We start from the raw sequence: 17,403 nt of genomic DNA on the forward strand, positions 1-17,403 counted from the left end.
AATTATCCAGCCGATCGCTTTTGGTCTGATCATAATGAAGCAACGGCCTTATCATCTGGGGTGTGGCAACATTGCCAACACACTCATAGAGGTGATGATCGCTTCATTGTGATACGCAAGCCCCTTCACCACAACAAGGTAACGATCACGAAGGGGAATTGACACTTGTATGTGCCTTTTTTTGTTTTGTTTTTGCAGCCACAGTGCAGCACCAGAGGCCAGAAAAATTAGGCATGTACACATGCCTGAAAAATAATGGTATTGTTGCAGCCGCTGTTGTAGCAGCAGCCGGAAAAATTGAGAGGCAGAAAGGTGACTAAAACATTGTGGCTTGAACCCTAGTTGGTGGCGGAGAATTCACGAAAGTCATCCGGTATGCAGACATTAAATACAGCAGCGTGGGGACCATTTTGAGGCCAAGGCATGTCATCAGGCCTTTTGTTAGTCAAACGTATCCCCCACTGTCAGTCCCTTTGGGATCCATGCCTCATTCATCTTAATGAAGGTGAGGTAATCAATACTTTTTTGACCGAGGCGACTTCTTTTGTCAGTGACAATGCCTCCTGCTGCACTGAAGGTCCTTTCTGACAGGACACTTGAAGCGGGGCAGGCCAGAAGTTCTATCGCAAACTGGGATAGCTCAGGCCACAGGTCAAGCCTGCACACCCAGTAATCAAGGGGTTCATCGCTCCTCAGAGTGTCGATATCTGCAGTTAAGGCGAGGTAGTCTGCTACCTGTCTGTCGAGTCGTTCTCTAAGGGCTGTGGCGATGTGTAGGACTGAAAAAGCTCCGCATGTCCTCCATCAACAACACATCTGTAAAGCGTCCTGTCCTTGCTGCCGTAGTCGTGGTAGGAGGAGGATTACTTTCACCTCTTCCCCAGTTAGATTCCCGTTGTGCTCTGACATCCCCCTTATAAGCTGTGTAAAGCATATTTTTTAGTTTGGTTTTGAACTGCTGCATCCTTTCTGACTTTCGGTAATTTGGTAACATTTCCGCCACTTTCTGCTTATACCGGGGGTCTAGTAGCGTGGCCACCCAGTACAGGTCGTTCTCCTTCATCCTTTTTATACGAGGGTCCCTCAACAGACATGACAGCATGAAAGACCCCATTTGCACAAGGTTGGATGCCGAGCTACTCCTTTCCCGTTCCTCGTCCTCACTGATGTCATTGACGGTCTGTTCTTCCCCCCAGCCACGTACAACACCACGGGTCCCAGATAGGTGACAACAACGAGCACCCTGGGATGCCTGCTGTGGTTGGTCTTCCTCCTCCTCAAAGCCACATTCCTCCTCTGACTCCTCTTCCTCATACTCCTCTTGCAGCGTTGCCGCAGGTACGGCAAGCGATGATGACAAGGCTGTTTCTGGTGGTGATGGTGACCACAACTCTTCCTCTTCACGCTCATCTACAGCCTGATCCAGCACTCTTCGCAGGGCACGCTCCAGGAAGAAAACAAATGGTATGAGGTAGCTGATGGTGCCTTCGGTGCGACTGACTAGGTTTGTCACCTCCTCAAAAGGACGCATGAGCCTACAGGCATTGCGCATGGGCGTCCAGTAACGTGGCAAAAAAATTCCCAGCTCCGCAGAGGCTGTCCTAGCACCCCGGTCATGCAAATACTCGTTGACGGCTTTTTCTTGTTGGAGCAGGCGGTCGAACATTAGGAGTGTTGAATTCCAACGTGTCGGGCTGTCGCAAATCAAGCGCCTCACTGGCATGTTGTTTCGGCGCTGAATGTCTGAAAAGTGCGCCATGGCCGTGTAGGAACGCCTGAAATGGCCACACACCTTCCTGGCCTGCTTGAGGACGTCCTGTAAGCCTGGGTACTTAGACACAAAGCGTTGTACGATGAGATTCAACACATGTGCCATGCACGGCACATGTGACAACTTGCCCAAATTCAATGCCGCCAACAAATTGCTTCCATTGTCATACACCACTTTGCCGATCTCCAGTTGGTGCGGGGTCAGCCACTGATCCACCTGTGCGTTCAGGGCGGACAGGAGTGCTGGTCCGGTGTGGCTCTCTGCTTTCAGGCAAGTCAACCCCAAGACAGCGTGACACTGTCATATCCGGGATATGGAATAGCCCCTGGGGAGCTGGGGGGATTCAGTTGATGTGCAGCCAGACGCCGCAGCAGAAGAGGACTCAGCCGAGGAGGTTATGGAAGAGGATGGAGTAGGAGGAGTAGAGGAGGTGGCAGTAGGCCTGCCTGCAAGTCGTGGCAGTGTCACCAACTCCGCTGCAGAGCCACGCATTCCATGCTTGGCTGCCGTCAGCAGGTTGACCCAATGCGCAGTGTACGTGATATACCTGCCCTGACCGTGCTTTGCAGACCAGGTATCAGTGGTCAGATGGACCCTTGCCCCAACACTGTATGCCAGAGATGCCATGACTACCTTTTCAATCACTGAGTAGAGGTTTGTGATTGCTTTTTTTGAAAAAACAATTTCGTCCGGGTACCTTCCACTGTGGTGTCCCAATAGTGACAAATTTTTTGAAGGCCTCAGACTCCACCAGCTGGTATGGTAAAAGCTGGCGGGCTAAGAGTTCCGTCAAGCCAGCTGTCAGACGCCGGGCAAGGGGGTGACTCTGTGACATTGGCTTCTTACGCTCAAACATTTCCTTGACAGACACCTGACTGTGGGCAGATGAGATGGAACTGCTGAAGGTGAGAGGTGGAGTGGCGGGTGGTTGAGAGGGGGCAAGGAGGACAGCAGTGGTTGACGTGGCTGAAGATGCTGGACCAGGAGGAGGATGGTGGCTTTGAGTTTGTGTGCTGCTTGTACTCATGTGTTGATCCCATAGGCGTTTGTGATGTGCGATCATGTGCCTTCGCAAAGCAGTTGTACCAAGGTGGGTGTTGGACTTCCCACGACTCAGTTTCTTTTGGCATAGGTTGCAAATGGCATTGCTGTTATCAGAGGCAGACACACAAAAAAAAATGCCACACTGCTGAGCTTTGCAATGACGGCATTCTTGTGGTGGCAACAGCATGCGTTGATTGGCGTGCTGTCTGGCTGACCCCGGGTGCCGATACATGCTGTCTGACTGTGCCACTAGCTCCTTGCGACGACCTCCCCCTGCTTCCAACTCGTCTCCTCCTTCTCTCTGTCTCCCCTTCTGAACTTTCCCCCTCTTCTTCTTCTCTTCGAGCAGGCACCCAAGTGGCATCCACGGACACATCGTCATCATCAACCACTTTACTTGTATCTGACACCTCAGCAAAGGAAGCAGCAGCGGGTACATCATCATCATCATTACACTGTACATCCATGTGTGTAATGCTGCCTGACTGAGACATATCCCTGTTATCTACATCCTCTGGCAATAATGGTTGCGCATCACTAATTTCATCCAACTGATGTGTAAATAACTGTGGTGGCTGTGGTGGTAGTGGTGGTGGTGGCGGCGGCCAGGAGAGTGGTAACTTGAGAGCAGGTGACCAAAGCTGAGCTGGAGGAGGATGGTGCGTCAAGGTTCTTAGCGGAAGCTGTTGAAGATTGGGTGTCCTGTGTAAGCCAGTCAACTATTTTCTCCGAATTTTTTGGGTTCAGGGTACGTGGCCTCTGAACACTGGGCATTATTCCAGGGCCAGTGGAAATCACAGCACCACGACCACGACGGCCCCTGCGGGGTGGCCTGCCTTTGCCTGTCATTTTTTTTTAGCTAAGTGGTACTATGCGTGCAAGGTACTGTGCCACCCTATATAAGTGGTGGGCAGTGGGCACAGTACAGTCTGTGTGGGCAAGACACACACTGGCTTGCAACTGGGATTATATCACAGAAAAATATTAAATTGAATTTTATTATCTGCAAGGTATTTGTGAGTGTGTGACACCTGTAACGGTATGAGTGGTGGGCTAGCCAGTGGCCACAGTACAGTATGTGGGCCAGACACACACTGGCTTGCAACTGGGGATATATCACAGAAAAATATTAAATTGATTTTTTTTTATCTGCAAGTATTTGTGAGTGAGTGACACCCTGTAACGGTATGAGTGGTGGGCTAGCCAGTGGCTACAGTACAGTCTGTGGGTCAGACACAAACTGGCTTCCAACTGGGATTATATCACAGAAAATTATTAAATAGATTTTTTTTATCTGCAAGGATTTGTGAGTGAGTGACCCTGTAACGGTATGAGTGGTGGGCTAGCCAGTGGCACAGTACAGTCTGTGGGCCAGACACACACTGGCTTGCAACTGGGATTATATCACAGAAAAATATTAAATTGATTTTTTTTTATCTGCAACGTATTTGTGAGTGAGTGCACCCTGTAACGGTACGAGTGGTGGGCTAGCCAGTGGGCACCGTACAGTCTGTGTGGCCAGACACACACTGGCTTGCAACTGGGGATTATATCACAGAAAAATATTAAATTGAATTTTTCTTATCTGCAAGGTATTTGTGAGTGAGTGACACCCTGTAACGGTTATGAGTGGTGGGTAGCCAAGTGGCCCACAGTACAGTCTGTGGGCCAGACACACACTGGCTTGCAACTGGGATTATATCACAGAAAAATATTAAATTGAATTTTTTAATCTAAAAGGTATTTGTGAGTGAGTAACACCCTGTAACGGTATGAGTGGTGGGCTAGCCAGTGGCCACAGTACAGTCTATGGGCCAGACACACACTGGCTTGCAACTGGGATTATATCACAGAAAAATATTAAATTGAATTTCTTTTATCTAAAAGGTATGTGTGAGTGACACCCTGTATAAATGGTGTGCACACAGTACTGTCTGTAGGCCAGACAGTCACTCACTGGCTTGCAACTGCTATTATATCACAGAGAAATAATAAATAGATTTTTTTTTATCTGCAAGGTATTTTCTGTCACACCGTGTATGAATAGTGTGCACACAGTACTGTCTGTGACTGAGCCTGCAGCCTCTCACACAACACGGGCAGGCAACTGCAATATATATAAATATAAAAAATGTTAAAAAAGCAGACTTATGTACCAGCCCTGAAAAGGCCTTTTTGGGGTGCTGTCAGGACGCTGTCCTTACAGCAGATGAGTCTGTGGACACAGAACACTGCCCTAGCTAACGCTTTCCCTATTAGATCAGCAGCAGCACTCTCCCTCCTCTCACTAAGAATGCAGCTTCCGAATAAATCTAAAATGGATGCTGTCCAGGAGGTGGGAGGGTCTGCTGCTGATTGGCTGGAATGTGTCTGCTGACTGCGAGGTACAGGGTCAAAGTTTACTCAATGATGATGTATAGGAGGCGGACCGAACATCGCATATGTTCGCCTGCCGCGGCGAACGCGAACAAGCTATGTTCGCCGGGAACTATTCGCCGGCGAACTATTCGGGACATCTCTAATGATCGGGTCCCCATCCCGATCGTCACCTAGCAACCGTGTGTGAAAATCGCTTTTCACGCAACCCCATTCATTTCTATGGGGCCTGCGTTACGTGAAAAACGCACCAAGAGGAGCATGCTGCGATTTTCATGCAACGCACAAGTGATGCGTGAAAATCACAGCTCGTGTGCACAGCCCCATAGAAATGAATGGGTCAGGATTCAGTGCGAGTGCAATGCGTTCAACTCACGCATTGCACCCGCGTGGAATACTCGCCCGTGTGAAAGGGGCCATATTGTTCTGATCCTTCTGTATTTGATAAAGGATGACTTTCGGCTCCGCTGAATCTGGGAGGCTGTGTGGTGGTAGGAACATGTATTTTTTAATCCAATTTAATTATGCTACTACCAGATGTTGGGTCAACTGAGCTCTTGTGGTATTGTTTAATAAGATAAGCACCAATCTTCACACAAGCAAATCAGTCAATCCCATGGAACTGTATGGAGGTCTAGAGATAAAGTCTATACTCACAGCATGAGGTGGACAGGCTGTAGGACTACATAGGAATATGAGTAAATATACCTATTAGGTCTCACGGTGTACACGGTCGTAAGTGTTTTATTGTCTGTAAATGGTGGATCCGCAAAAGCCGGATCCCAGCCGAGTGCATGCCACCATTTATTTTTTTACTTCTGTAGAAATGTCCAATCCTTGTCCACAAAACGAAAGAGAATAGGACATATTCTACCATTCTACAGTTATTGGAGTGACTGTAAACACATTTGTGTGATCCTCTGAGGTGGAAGCAGGTAGACACTGACCCTGTTTTATCCTTAAAGGGGTTATCCCATGACTAATGTAAAAGATTTAAATCAAACATCATATAGTACATGACAACCTCTTTCTAACAAAGCTAGAACCAGCCCTTTACCTCACATGTATCCAGAAATCTCCCCATTCAATGCTCTGCTAGATTTATATCAAGCTGGCAGCTCAAAGGGAGTGTCTTTTCTGCTGCAGCTAAGGGGGCATGTGCATGCTCTCCCTATCACAGCTCAGTAGCCAGTTGTAGGATAAAACTGAGCATGTGCGGCCATCTCAGTGAGCAGGTCAAAGAAAAAAGAAAAAAAACAGCAGGTGGCGCTACACAGATACATTTTATTGAATAACTCTGTGGCTATGCAACATTTTTAATTACATATAAATACAAAAGTATTCAGACCCAGGTGCTGGTTTGAAAACTGTAGAATATTTTCTGTGGGACAACCCCTTTAAATGCTGTGGGGGGGGGGGGTAATTCCCTCTGTAACAGCTTTTTTTTTTTATATATATGTAACTTTCTTTTGTAAAATGAAACGTAGGTCAGCATCCTTACAAAGGACAAGTATGAATTTGCAGATGATTGCCACAATATCCTTACAAATATGGCTGAAATGTGTACTAATGGTAAATTTGTCACATGTAGAGGCACATCTATCTTGAGATGATCTTCTTGTTGTGTACACGGGTTCTTCAAGCAGCAGCCCTTTCTTTGGCCCCACCAAAATGATTGACATTATACCCGCTGTTGCTCAATCTGATCATCATGTGTTCACATTTCCTTTCAAATGCATACTCTTCACTGGAAACTCTTCTTGCCCTAACAAATTCAAACATGTTTGGGTTTTTGTGGGTCTACAAAAGCCTCTAATATGAACACGTCACTAGACAGGCCCTTATCAATTGGGCATTTAAAAGATGAGTAGCAAACGGAAGTTGGTGAGTATTTCTACAGAATTGGGATGTAATTTGTATAATAATGCCCTCAGGCCTTATTAAAGGCATAAATGAATAATAGGATAATGAGTGCTACACCTGGCCAGTCAAATACGCTGAGAGGCTGATGAAAAAGATCCTGGTTCTCTTTGGAATGATTGGGTGCAGTCGGAGAAAGCCTGCCTGTCAGTCCACTTGGTATATCTGATGTGCCTGTAGAGCAAAAGCACCTGGGTGAGCGCAACTGGCTGATGTAAATGTGGCATGGGGATTGGGAAAGGTGGATTGTGCAGAATGACAGATTTTACTGTCATTACTGGTGAACTTCCCGGGGTGGAGATGAAGCCCCAGGAAGGAAGATTGAGCTTCTGGGAGGAATATGAAGCCCACTGTGGGGTAACTAAGCCCACCACCGAGTCCTTGAGGGCCAGGCAGAAAGTTGGGTATCCCGGCCAATGGTCTTCAAATGAATTGACATGGTAAGCTTACTAAATGTTTGCAAGACACATTTAAACACAGTTTTAAACCTCTGGCCCAGGATGTATGGCCACTGCTGGGATGGATCGGCAGTCTGCCGCCTGCTTTTTCCTTCCGCGAACTCTAGTAGCCAAGATCCAGGCATTGGTAAAACCTCAGTTTGTAACCCATATTGTTCTGATCCTTCTGTATTTGATAAAGGATGACTTTCGGCTTAAAGGATGACTTTCGGCTCCGCTGAATCTGGGAGGCTGTGTGGTGGTAGAAACATCTATTTTTTCATCAAAATTCAATTATGCTACTACCAGATGTTGGGTCAACTGGGCCCTTGTGGTATTGTTTAATAAGATAAGCACCAATATTCACACAAACAAATCAGTCAATCCCATGGAAATGTATGGAGGTCTAGAGATAAAGTCTCTACTCACAGCATGAGGTGGACAGGCTGTAGGACTATATAGGAATATGAGTAAATATACATATTAGGGCTCATGTACACGGTCATAAGTGTTTTATTGTCTGTAAATGGCGGATCCGCAAAAGCCGGATACCAGCCGAGTGCATGCCACCATTCATTTACCATCCGTCTTGCTCTGCATCCCAGGACGCAGTCAAAAGCTCTGCTTGCAGTGTTTTTGTGTGCGTCATTGGAACACAATGAAATGGAACGTAATGCATTTTGGTGCAATCTGTTCTTTTCAGTTCAGTTTTGTCCCCATTGACAATGAATGGGGACGAAACTGAAGCGTTTTCCCCACTTTTGAGATCCTATGACTGATCTCAATAGCTGAAAGTGAAAGCGCAGATGTGAAAGTATCCGAACTCTGCAAGGACACTCAGAAAAGTCCATGTGGAGTTAAATGCAACACCCCCCAGATGTATATAAATGGGCAGTCAACAACTGGTTAACGTTGCCCACTTTAATGAAGGCATTCTTCATAAGACAAATAACGCGATCTTCTAGTTCAAGTAGAATTGCCTCCCCACTTATTTTAAGGGTCCCCGCAGGGGATTACAATAAAGTAATATGACAATATATTGTAAAATTACAATATAGTCACATACAGCATGCAAAGAGCATGTAGTATTTAACATGGTAAACAACTAATTAGAATGCGAGCAGTCATATTCCAGAGATATGTGTCCATGTCTTCTGTCTTCTTGGAATGTGGGGGTGTTGATGGTAGGCTCGACGGGTCCTCAAGATTTGGGGTCTTCTTGTTAAAAAAGTTTTTATGCGTATATAAGTATAATTTTCTCAAGCACAACAGAATATATTATTAATATGAATGAAATTAGATTACAGGCAGGCAGGGTATCAGAAATAATTTATTTCTTTAACGTTTTTCATCATTTTGATCATTACATTATCACACATATGTATTTCTCATTGATTTATTGGCTAACTATCTATCCTACCTGTCTAGAAAAGGCCCCTTAGACTGCCTGTACTGCATGAAGTATACAGATAAGCTGCAAAGATCATGGGATGTTAGACATCCATTCCTGGCCGCCTCATTGTAGCCATTTCATCTGAACATTCACACATCTTTATGGAGTTGTTGACAACACACACACACACATATAATCATCTAACTAAAAGGATGACGACAGCCATCCATAGGTGCATCCCAACACAAGGACAACCCCGGAGTAATCCCCGGTGAAATCACGCTTGTAGGGCATTGACTCTTCTTGTAGGAGTGGTGCTCAAACTGCTAGGGTGCATCTGTGGGACCCTCTTTCAGAGATGATGTCCTCCACCCAACTCTCAAAAAGCTGAGGGGTCTTCAGGAGAGGTGGGCAGTCGAGCTGGGCTATCAGACGGTCAACTCTGTAGCTGTGATGTCATCCTTCCTACAAAATGGACATGTCCACGCCCTCAACTAGGAATATAACATATTAATCATTTCAAGCTAATTATTAAATGTTATATCAATAGAGGAGAAGCAGGAAAGTGGAAAGAAACCAGACATGAGCCAAAACCCTGATAATGATTGATACAAAAAATCTGAGTTACTTCTTTCCTTTCACATTTTCTCCTCTTTTGATCATTGTATTATCACTCATATATGCATTTCTCATTGATGTAACTATCTTTTCTAGCTGTCTAGAAAAGGCCCCTTAAACTGCATGTACTGCATAAAGTATTTAGGCAAGCTGTATACATCATGGGATGTTAGATATCCCTTCCTGACCACCTCATAGTAGACATTTCATCTCAACATTCCGCTTCTTTATGGGGTTATTGACAGCACACACTCCGTTATCTACCTAAAAGGATGACGACAGCCAGCCAGAGGTGCATCCCAACACAAGGACCACCCTGGAGTAATCCCCGGTGAAATCACGCTTTTAGGGCATTGACTCTTCTTGTAAGAGTGGTGCTCAAACTGCTAGGGTGCATCTGTGGGACCCTCTTTCAGAGATGATGTCCTCCACCCAACTCTCAAAAAGCTGAGGGGTCTTCAGGAGAGGTGGGCAGTCGAGCTGGGCTATCAGACGGTCAACTCTGTAGCTGTGATGTCATCCTTCCTACAAAATGGACATATCCACGCCCTCAACTAGGAAAATAACATATTAATCATTTCCAGGCAATAATTGAATGTTATATCAATAGAAGAGAAGCAGGAAAGTGGAAAGAAACCAGACATGAACCAAAACCCTGATAATGATTGATACAAGAAATCAGAGTTAATTCTTTCCTTTCACATTTTCTCTTCTTTTGATAATTACATTATCACTCATTTATGCATTTCTCATTGATTTGTTAGCTAACTATCTATCCTAGCTGTCTAGAAAAGGCCCCTTAAACTGCATGTACTGCATAAAGTATTTAGGTAAGCTGTATACATCATGGGATGTTAGATATCCCTTCCTGACCACCTCATAGTAGACATTTCATCTCAACATTCCGCTTCTTTATGGGGTTATTGACAGCACACACTCCGTTATCTACCTAAAAGGATGACGACAGCCAGCCAGAGGTGCATCCCAACACAAGGACCACCCTGGAGTAATCCCCGGTGAAATCACGCTTTTAGGGCATTGACTCTTCTTGTAAGAGTGGTGCTCAAACTGCTAGGGTGCATCTGTGGGACCCTCTTTCAGAGATGATGTCCTCCACCCAACTCTCAAAAAGCTGAGGGGTCTTCAGGAGAGGTGGGCAGTCGAGCTGGGCTATCAGACGGTCAACTCTGTAGCTGTGATGTCATCCTTCCTACAAAATGGACATATCCATGCCCTCAACTAGGAAAATAACATATTAATCATTTCCAGGCAATAATTGAATGTTATATCAATAGAGGAGAAGCAGGAAAGTGGAAAGAAACCAGACATGAACCAAAACCCTGATAATGATTGATACAAGAAATCAGAGTTTAATTCTTTCCTTTCACATTTTCTCTTCTTTTGATCATTACATTATCACTCATTTATGCATTTCTCATTGATTTGTTAGCTAACTATCTGTCCTAGCTGTCTAGAAAAGGCCCCTTAAACTGCATGTACTGCATAAAGTATTTAGGTAAGCTGTATACATCATGGGATGTTAGGTATCCCTTCCTGACCACCTCATAGTAGACATTTCATCTCAACATTCCGCTTCTTTATGGGGTTATTGACAGCACACACTCCGTTATCTACCTAAAAGGATGACGACAGCCAGCCAGAGGTGCATCCCAACACAAGGACCACCCTGGAGTAATCCCCGGTGAAATCACGCTTTTAGGGCATTGACTCTTCTTGTAAGAGTGGTGCTCAAACTGCTAGGGTGCATCTGTGGGACCCTCTTTCAGAGATGATGTCCTCCACCCAACTCTCAAAAAGCTGAGGGGTCTTCAGGAGAGGTGGGCAGTCGAGCTGGGCTATCAGACGGTCAACTCTGTAGCTGTGATGTCATCCTTCCTACAAAATGGACATATCCATGCCCTCAACTAGGAAAATAACATATTAATCATTTCCAGGAAATAATTGAATGTTATATCAATAGAGGAGAAGCAGGAAAGTGGAAAGAAACCAGACATGAACCAAAACCCTGATAATGATTGATACAAGAAATCAGAGTTTAATTCTTTCCTTTCACATTTTCTCTTCTTTTGATCATTACATTATCACTCATTTATGCATTTCTCATTGATTTGTTAGCTAACTATCTGTCCTAGCTGTCTAGAAAAGGCCCTTAAACTGCATGTACTGCATAAAGTATTTAGGTAAGCTGTATACATCATGGGATGTTAGGTATCCCTTCCTGACCACCTCATAGTAGACATTTCATCTCAACATTCCGCTTCTTTATGGGGTTATTGACAGCACACACTCCGTTATCTACCTAAAAGGATGACGACAGCCAGCCAGAGGTGCATCCCAACACAAGGACCACCCTGGAGTAATCCCCGGTGAAATCACGCTTTTAGGGCATTGACTCTTCTTGTAAGAGTGGTGCTCAAACTACTAGGGTGCATCTGTGGGACCCTCTTTCAGAGATGATGTCCTCCACCCAACTCTCAAAAAGCTGAGGGGTCTTCAGGAGAGGTGGGCAGTCGAGCTGGGCTATCAGACGGTCAACTCTGTAGCTGTGATGTCATCCTTCCTACAAAATGGACATATCCACGCCCTCAACTAGGAATATAACATATTAATCATTTCCAGGAAATAATTGAATGTTATATCAATAGAGGAGAAACAGAAAAGTGGAAAGAAACCAGACATGAACCAAAACTCTGATAATGATTGATACAAGAAATCAGAGTTTAATTCTTTCCCGCCACATTTTCTCCTCTTTTGATCATTACATTATTACTCATATATGCATTTCTCATTTGTTAGCTAACTATCTGTCCTACCTGTCCATAAATGGCCACTTAGACTTCCCGTACTGCATGAAGTATCCAGATAAGCTGCATAGATCATGGGATGTTAGACATCCATTCCTGGTTGTCTGATTGTAGCCATTTCATCTAAACATTCACAAATCTTGATGGGGTTATTGACAGCACACACCTACATCATTATCTCATAGAATGATGATATTCAGCCAGAGGTGCATCCCAACACAAGTACCACCCTGGAGTAATTCCCCAGTGAAATCACTCAGGGCATTGACTCTTGTAGGAGTGGTGGTCAAACTGCTAGGATGCATCTGTGGGACCCTCTTTCAGATATGATGTCCTCCACTCGACTGAGGGGTCTTCAGGAGAGGTGGGCAGTCGAGCTAGGCTATCAGACGGTCAACTCTGTAGCTGTGATGTCATCCTTCCTACAAAATGGACATGTGCACACCTGCAAGGAAGAATACAACATATAAATAATTTCCAGGCAATTGTGGAGGCAATAGAGGAGAAATATAAAATTTGATGTAAACTAGAAATAAACCAAAACCCTGATAACGATTGATGCAAGAAATTATTTCAACTTCTAGAACAATGGTCTCCAACCTCTGGCTCTGCAAGTGCTGCTGTAGAAATACAACTCCCATCATCCCATAATAGCCAGCAACTGTCAGAACATGTTTGGAGTTGTTTTCCACTCACCAAACATCTCAGGGGAAATTTATCAAGAGCAGGTGGGATGCATTTAATTTATCATGAAGTTCATGCCTGGTTAAAAATTAAGTGCATCCTCTGACAGTCTATGCGCCCTGAATGAATTCTTGTCCAGCTCACAGCTGCCATAGATTTCGGTCATCATTTACAGCAGAAAACTGGCATACATCAAGTAAATCTTCTGGGGCTGATGTCCAAGCCCACCCCTTTCACAAAATGGAGAGGCTGGCAGTAAAACGCAATTTACAAACATTTTAAACAGAATTTGCAACTTTTGTTTATCAGTTTTCTGGTGTACAGGAATGATAAATCTCTCCTTGTGCTGTGATCTACCAAAAGCAGTGGACATAATAATTAGGCTACTTTCACACTCGCGTTTGGTACGGATTATATTATCTTTAACATAGCCAAGACGGATCCGTCTTGAACACCATTGAAAGTTAATGGAGGACGGATCCGTTTTCTATTGTGCCAGATTGTGTCATAGAAAACGGATCCGTCCCCATTGACTTACATTGTGGCTCAGTTTCGTCAGACGGACACCAAAGCGGAATGGAGACGGAACCAAGGCAAACTGAGGCATACTGATGCATTCTGATCGGATCCATTTCCATTCAGAATGTATTAGGGCAAAACTGATCAGTTTTGGACCGCTTTTGAGAGCCCTGAACGGATCTCACAAACAGAAAGCCAAAACGCCAGTTTGAAAGTAGCCTTAAAGGGCTTCTGTCACCCCCCAAAAGACATTTTTCATTTTTAGGCTAATTCAAATCCTTATAGTGCGATTATTCAATATATAGTGCTCTTACCTTTTTCTGTGGCTTAGTTTCTTTAAAAGCCGCACTTTTATAATATGTTAATTACCTCGCTACCAGCAAGTAGGGTGGTTACTTGCTGGTAGCCGCCGCATCCTCCTTTAAAAAAAAACACCTCCTCCTCCTGTTGATTGACAGGGCCAGCGACCGCTCTCCTCCTCCGGCTGGCCCTGTCTGCAATTCAAATCCCACGCACGCGCTTTACGTGTCTTCATTCGGTGCAGGCGCTCTGAGAGAAGGACGCTCGCTTCCTCAGCACTCCCTCAGTGCGCCTGCGCCGATGACGTCACCTCTAAACCCGAAAGAGAAGACGTCATCGGCGCAGGCGCACTGAGGAAGTGCTGAGGAAGCGAGCGTCCTTCTCTCAGAGCGCCTGCGCCGAATGAAGACACGTAAGGCGCAGGCGCGGGATTTGAATTGCAGACAGGGCCAGCCGGAGGAGGAGAGCGCTCGCTGGCCCTGTCAATCAACAGGAGGAGGGGGCGTTATTTTGAAAGGAGGATGCGGCGGCTACCAGAAAGTAACCGCCCTACTTGCTGGTAGCGAGGTAATTAACATATTATAAAAGTGCGGTTTTTAAAGAAACTAAGCCACAGAAAAAGGTAAGAGTACTATATATTGAATAATCGCACTATAAGGATTTTAATTAGCCCAAAAATGAAAAATGACTTTTGGGAGGTGACAGAAGCCCTTTAACCACTACAGGACCGCCGTACGCAAGATTGCGTCTTTGCAGCGGCCCTGTTATTCTGAGTGGACGCGCCGGCGCGTCATCTAGCGAGACGCGAGACTTCCTGTGAACGCGCGCACACAGGCGCACGCGTTCACAGGAACTGCAGGTAATCGAGTGGATCTACAGCCTGCCAGCGGCGATCATTCGCTGGCAGGGTGTAGATCTGATTTTTTTAACCCCTTAATGGTATATTAGACGCTGTTTTGATAACAGCGTCTAATATACCTGCTACCTGGTCCTCTGGTGGTCCCTTTTGCTTGGATCGACCACCAGAGGACACAGGCAGCTCTGTAAAGTAGCACCAAACACCACTACACTACACCCCCTCTGTCACTTATTAACCCCTTATTAACCCCTGATCACCCCATATAGACTCCCTGATCACCCCCCTGTCATTGATCACCCCCCTGTAAGGCTCCATTCAGATGTCCGTATGTGTTTTGCGGATCCGCGGATCCACAAAACACATACGGACGTCTGAATGGAGCCTGACAGGGGGGTGATCAATGACAGGGGTGTGATCACCCCATATTAGACTCCCTGATCACCCCCCTGTCATTGATCACCCCCCTGTAAGACTCCATTCAGACGTCCGTATGTGTTTTGCGGATCCGCGGACCCACGGATCCACGGATCTGCGGATCCGCAAAACACATACGGACATCTGAATGGAGCCTTACAGGGGGGTGATCACCCCATATAGACTCCCTGATCACCCCCCTGTCATTGATCACCCCCCTGTAAGGCTCCATTCAGACGTCCGTTTGTGTTTTGCGGATCCACGGATCCGCAAAACACGGACACCGCGGATCCGCAAAACACGGACACCGGCAATGTGCTTTCTGCATTTTGCGGATCCGCACATTGCCAGAACTATATAGAAAATGCCTTTTCTTGTCCGCAATTGCTGTGGCGCTATAAAAAGATCACTTTTGAGGGGCATGGCGAGTTCATAGAAGATTTTTTTTTTTGTCACAAGTTAGCGGAAATTGATTTTTTTTGTTTTTGTTTTTTCTTACAAAGTCTCATATTCCACTAACTTGTGACAAAAAATAAAATCTCACATGAACTCACCATACCCCTCACGGAATCCAAATGCGTAAATTTTTTTAGACATTTATATTCCAGACTTCTTCTCACGCTTTAGGGCCCCTAAAATGCCAGGGCAGTATAAATACCCCACAAGTGACCCCATTTCGGAAAGAAGACACCCCAAGGTATTTCGTGAGGGGCATGGAGAGTTCATGTAAAATTTTATTTTTTGTCACAAGTTAGTGGAATATGAGACTTTGTAAGAGAAAAAATAAATAAAATAAAAAATCATTTTCCGCTAACTTGTGACAAAAAAAATAATATTCTAGGAACTCGCCATGCCCCTCACGGAATACCTTGGGGTGTCTTCTTTCCAAAATGGGGTCACTTGTGGAGTATTTATACTGCCCTGGCACTTTAGGGGACCTAAAGCGTGAGAAGTAGTTTGGAATCCAAATGCATAAAAAATGCCCTGTGAAATCGTAAAGATTCTCATTGGAATTTGGGCCCCTTTGCGCACCTAGACTGCAAAAAAGTGTCACACATGTGGTATCGCCGTACTCAGGAGAAGTAGGGCAATGTGTTTTGGTGTGTATTTTTACATATACCCATACTGGGTGAGATTGCAGAAGAAGAAATAGAATGAACCTTTTTGATGGCGCTGTCAGCAGGAGTCAACAACAGGCAGGTATTGTTAACACAATACTTTTTATTTTCAGTCAACGCGTTTCAGGGGCGGAGAGCCGCCTTCATCAGGACAATATACAGCATAAAACCGCATTCACATGTGGCAGTTATTTGAACTCAAAAAAGGCGCGTGAGGCCAAACCAAGGTGGGGCAGGGGGAGGGGAAAAGGGTGGGGGGTGAGTGTGTATCTTGAAATCGTGGAAAGCTGTCATCTGGTATTCGGTCCCTTATTCAATATGGGTGTACATGTATGCAAATGTATGTATATGTATGTGCACATACACATATGTATATATATACAGTGGGGGAAATAATTATTTGACCCCTCACTGATTTTGTAAGTTTGTCCAATGACAAAGAAATGAAAAGTCTCAGAACAGTATCATTTCAATGGTAGGTTTATTGTAACAGTGGCAGATAGCACATCAAAAGGAAAATCGAAAAAATAACTTTAAATAAAAGATAGCAACTGATTTGCATTTCATTGAGTGAAATAAGTATTTGAACCCCTACCAACCATTAAGAGTTCTGGCTCCCACAGAGTGGTTAGACACTTCTACTCAATTAGTCACCCTCATTAAGGACACCTGTCTTAACTAGTCACCTGTATAAAAGACACCTGTCCACAGAATCAATCAATCAAGCAGACTCCAAACTCTCCAACATGGGAAAGACCAAAGAGCTGTCCAAGGATGTCAGAGACAAAATTGTAGACCTGCACAAGGCTGGAATGGGCTACAAAACCATTAGCAAGAAGCTGGGAGAGAAGGTGACAACTGTTGGTGCGATTGTTCGAAAATGGAAGGAGCACAAAATGACCATCAATCGACCTCGCTCTGGGGCTCCACGCAAGATCTCACCTCGTGGGGTGTCAATGGTTCTGAGAAAGGTGAAAAAGCATCCTAGAACTACACGGGAGGAGTTAGTTAATGACCTCAAATTAGCAGGGACCACAGTCACCAAGAAAACCATTGGAAACACATTACACCGCAATGGATTAAAATCCTGCAGGGCTCGCAAGGTCCCCCTGCTCAGGAAGGCAC

This window comes from Bufo bufo, chromosome 4 (assembly GCF_905171765.1).
Source record: "Bufo bufo chromosome 4, aBufBuf1.1, whole genome shotgun sequence".
Classification (NCBI taxonomy): Eukaryota; Metazoa; Chordata; class Amphibia; order Anura; family Bufonidae; genus Bufo; species Bufo bufo.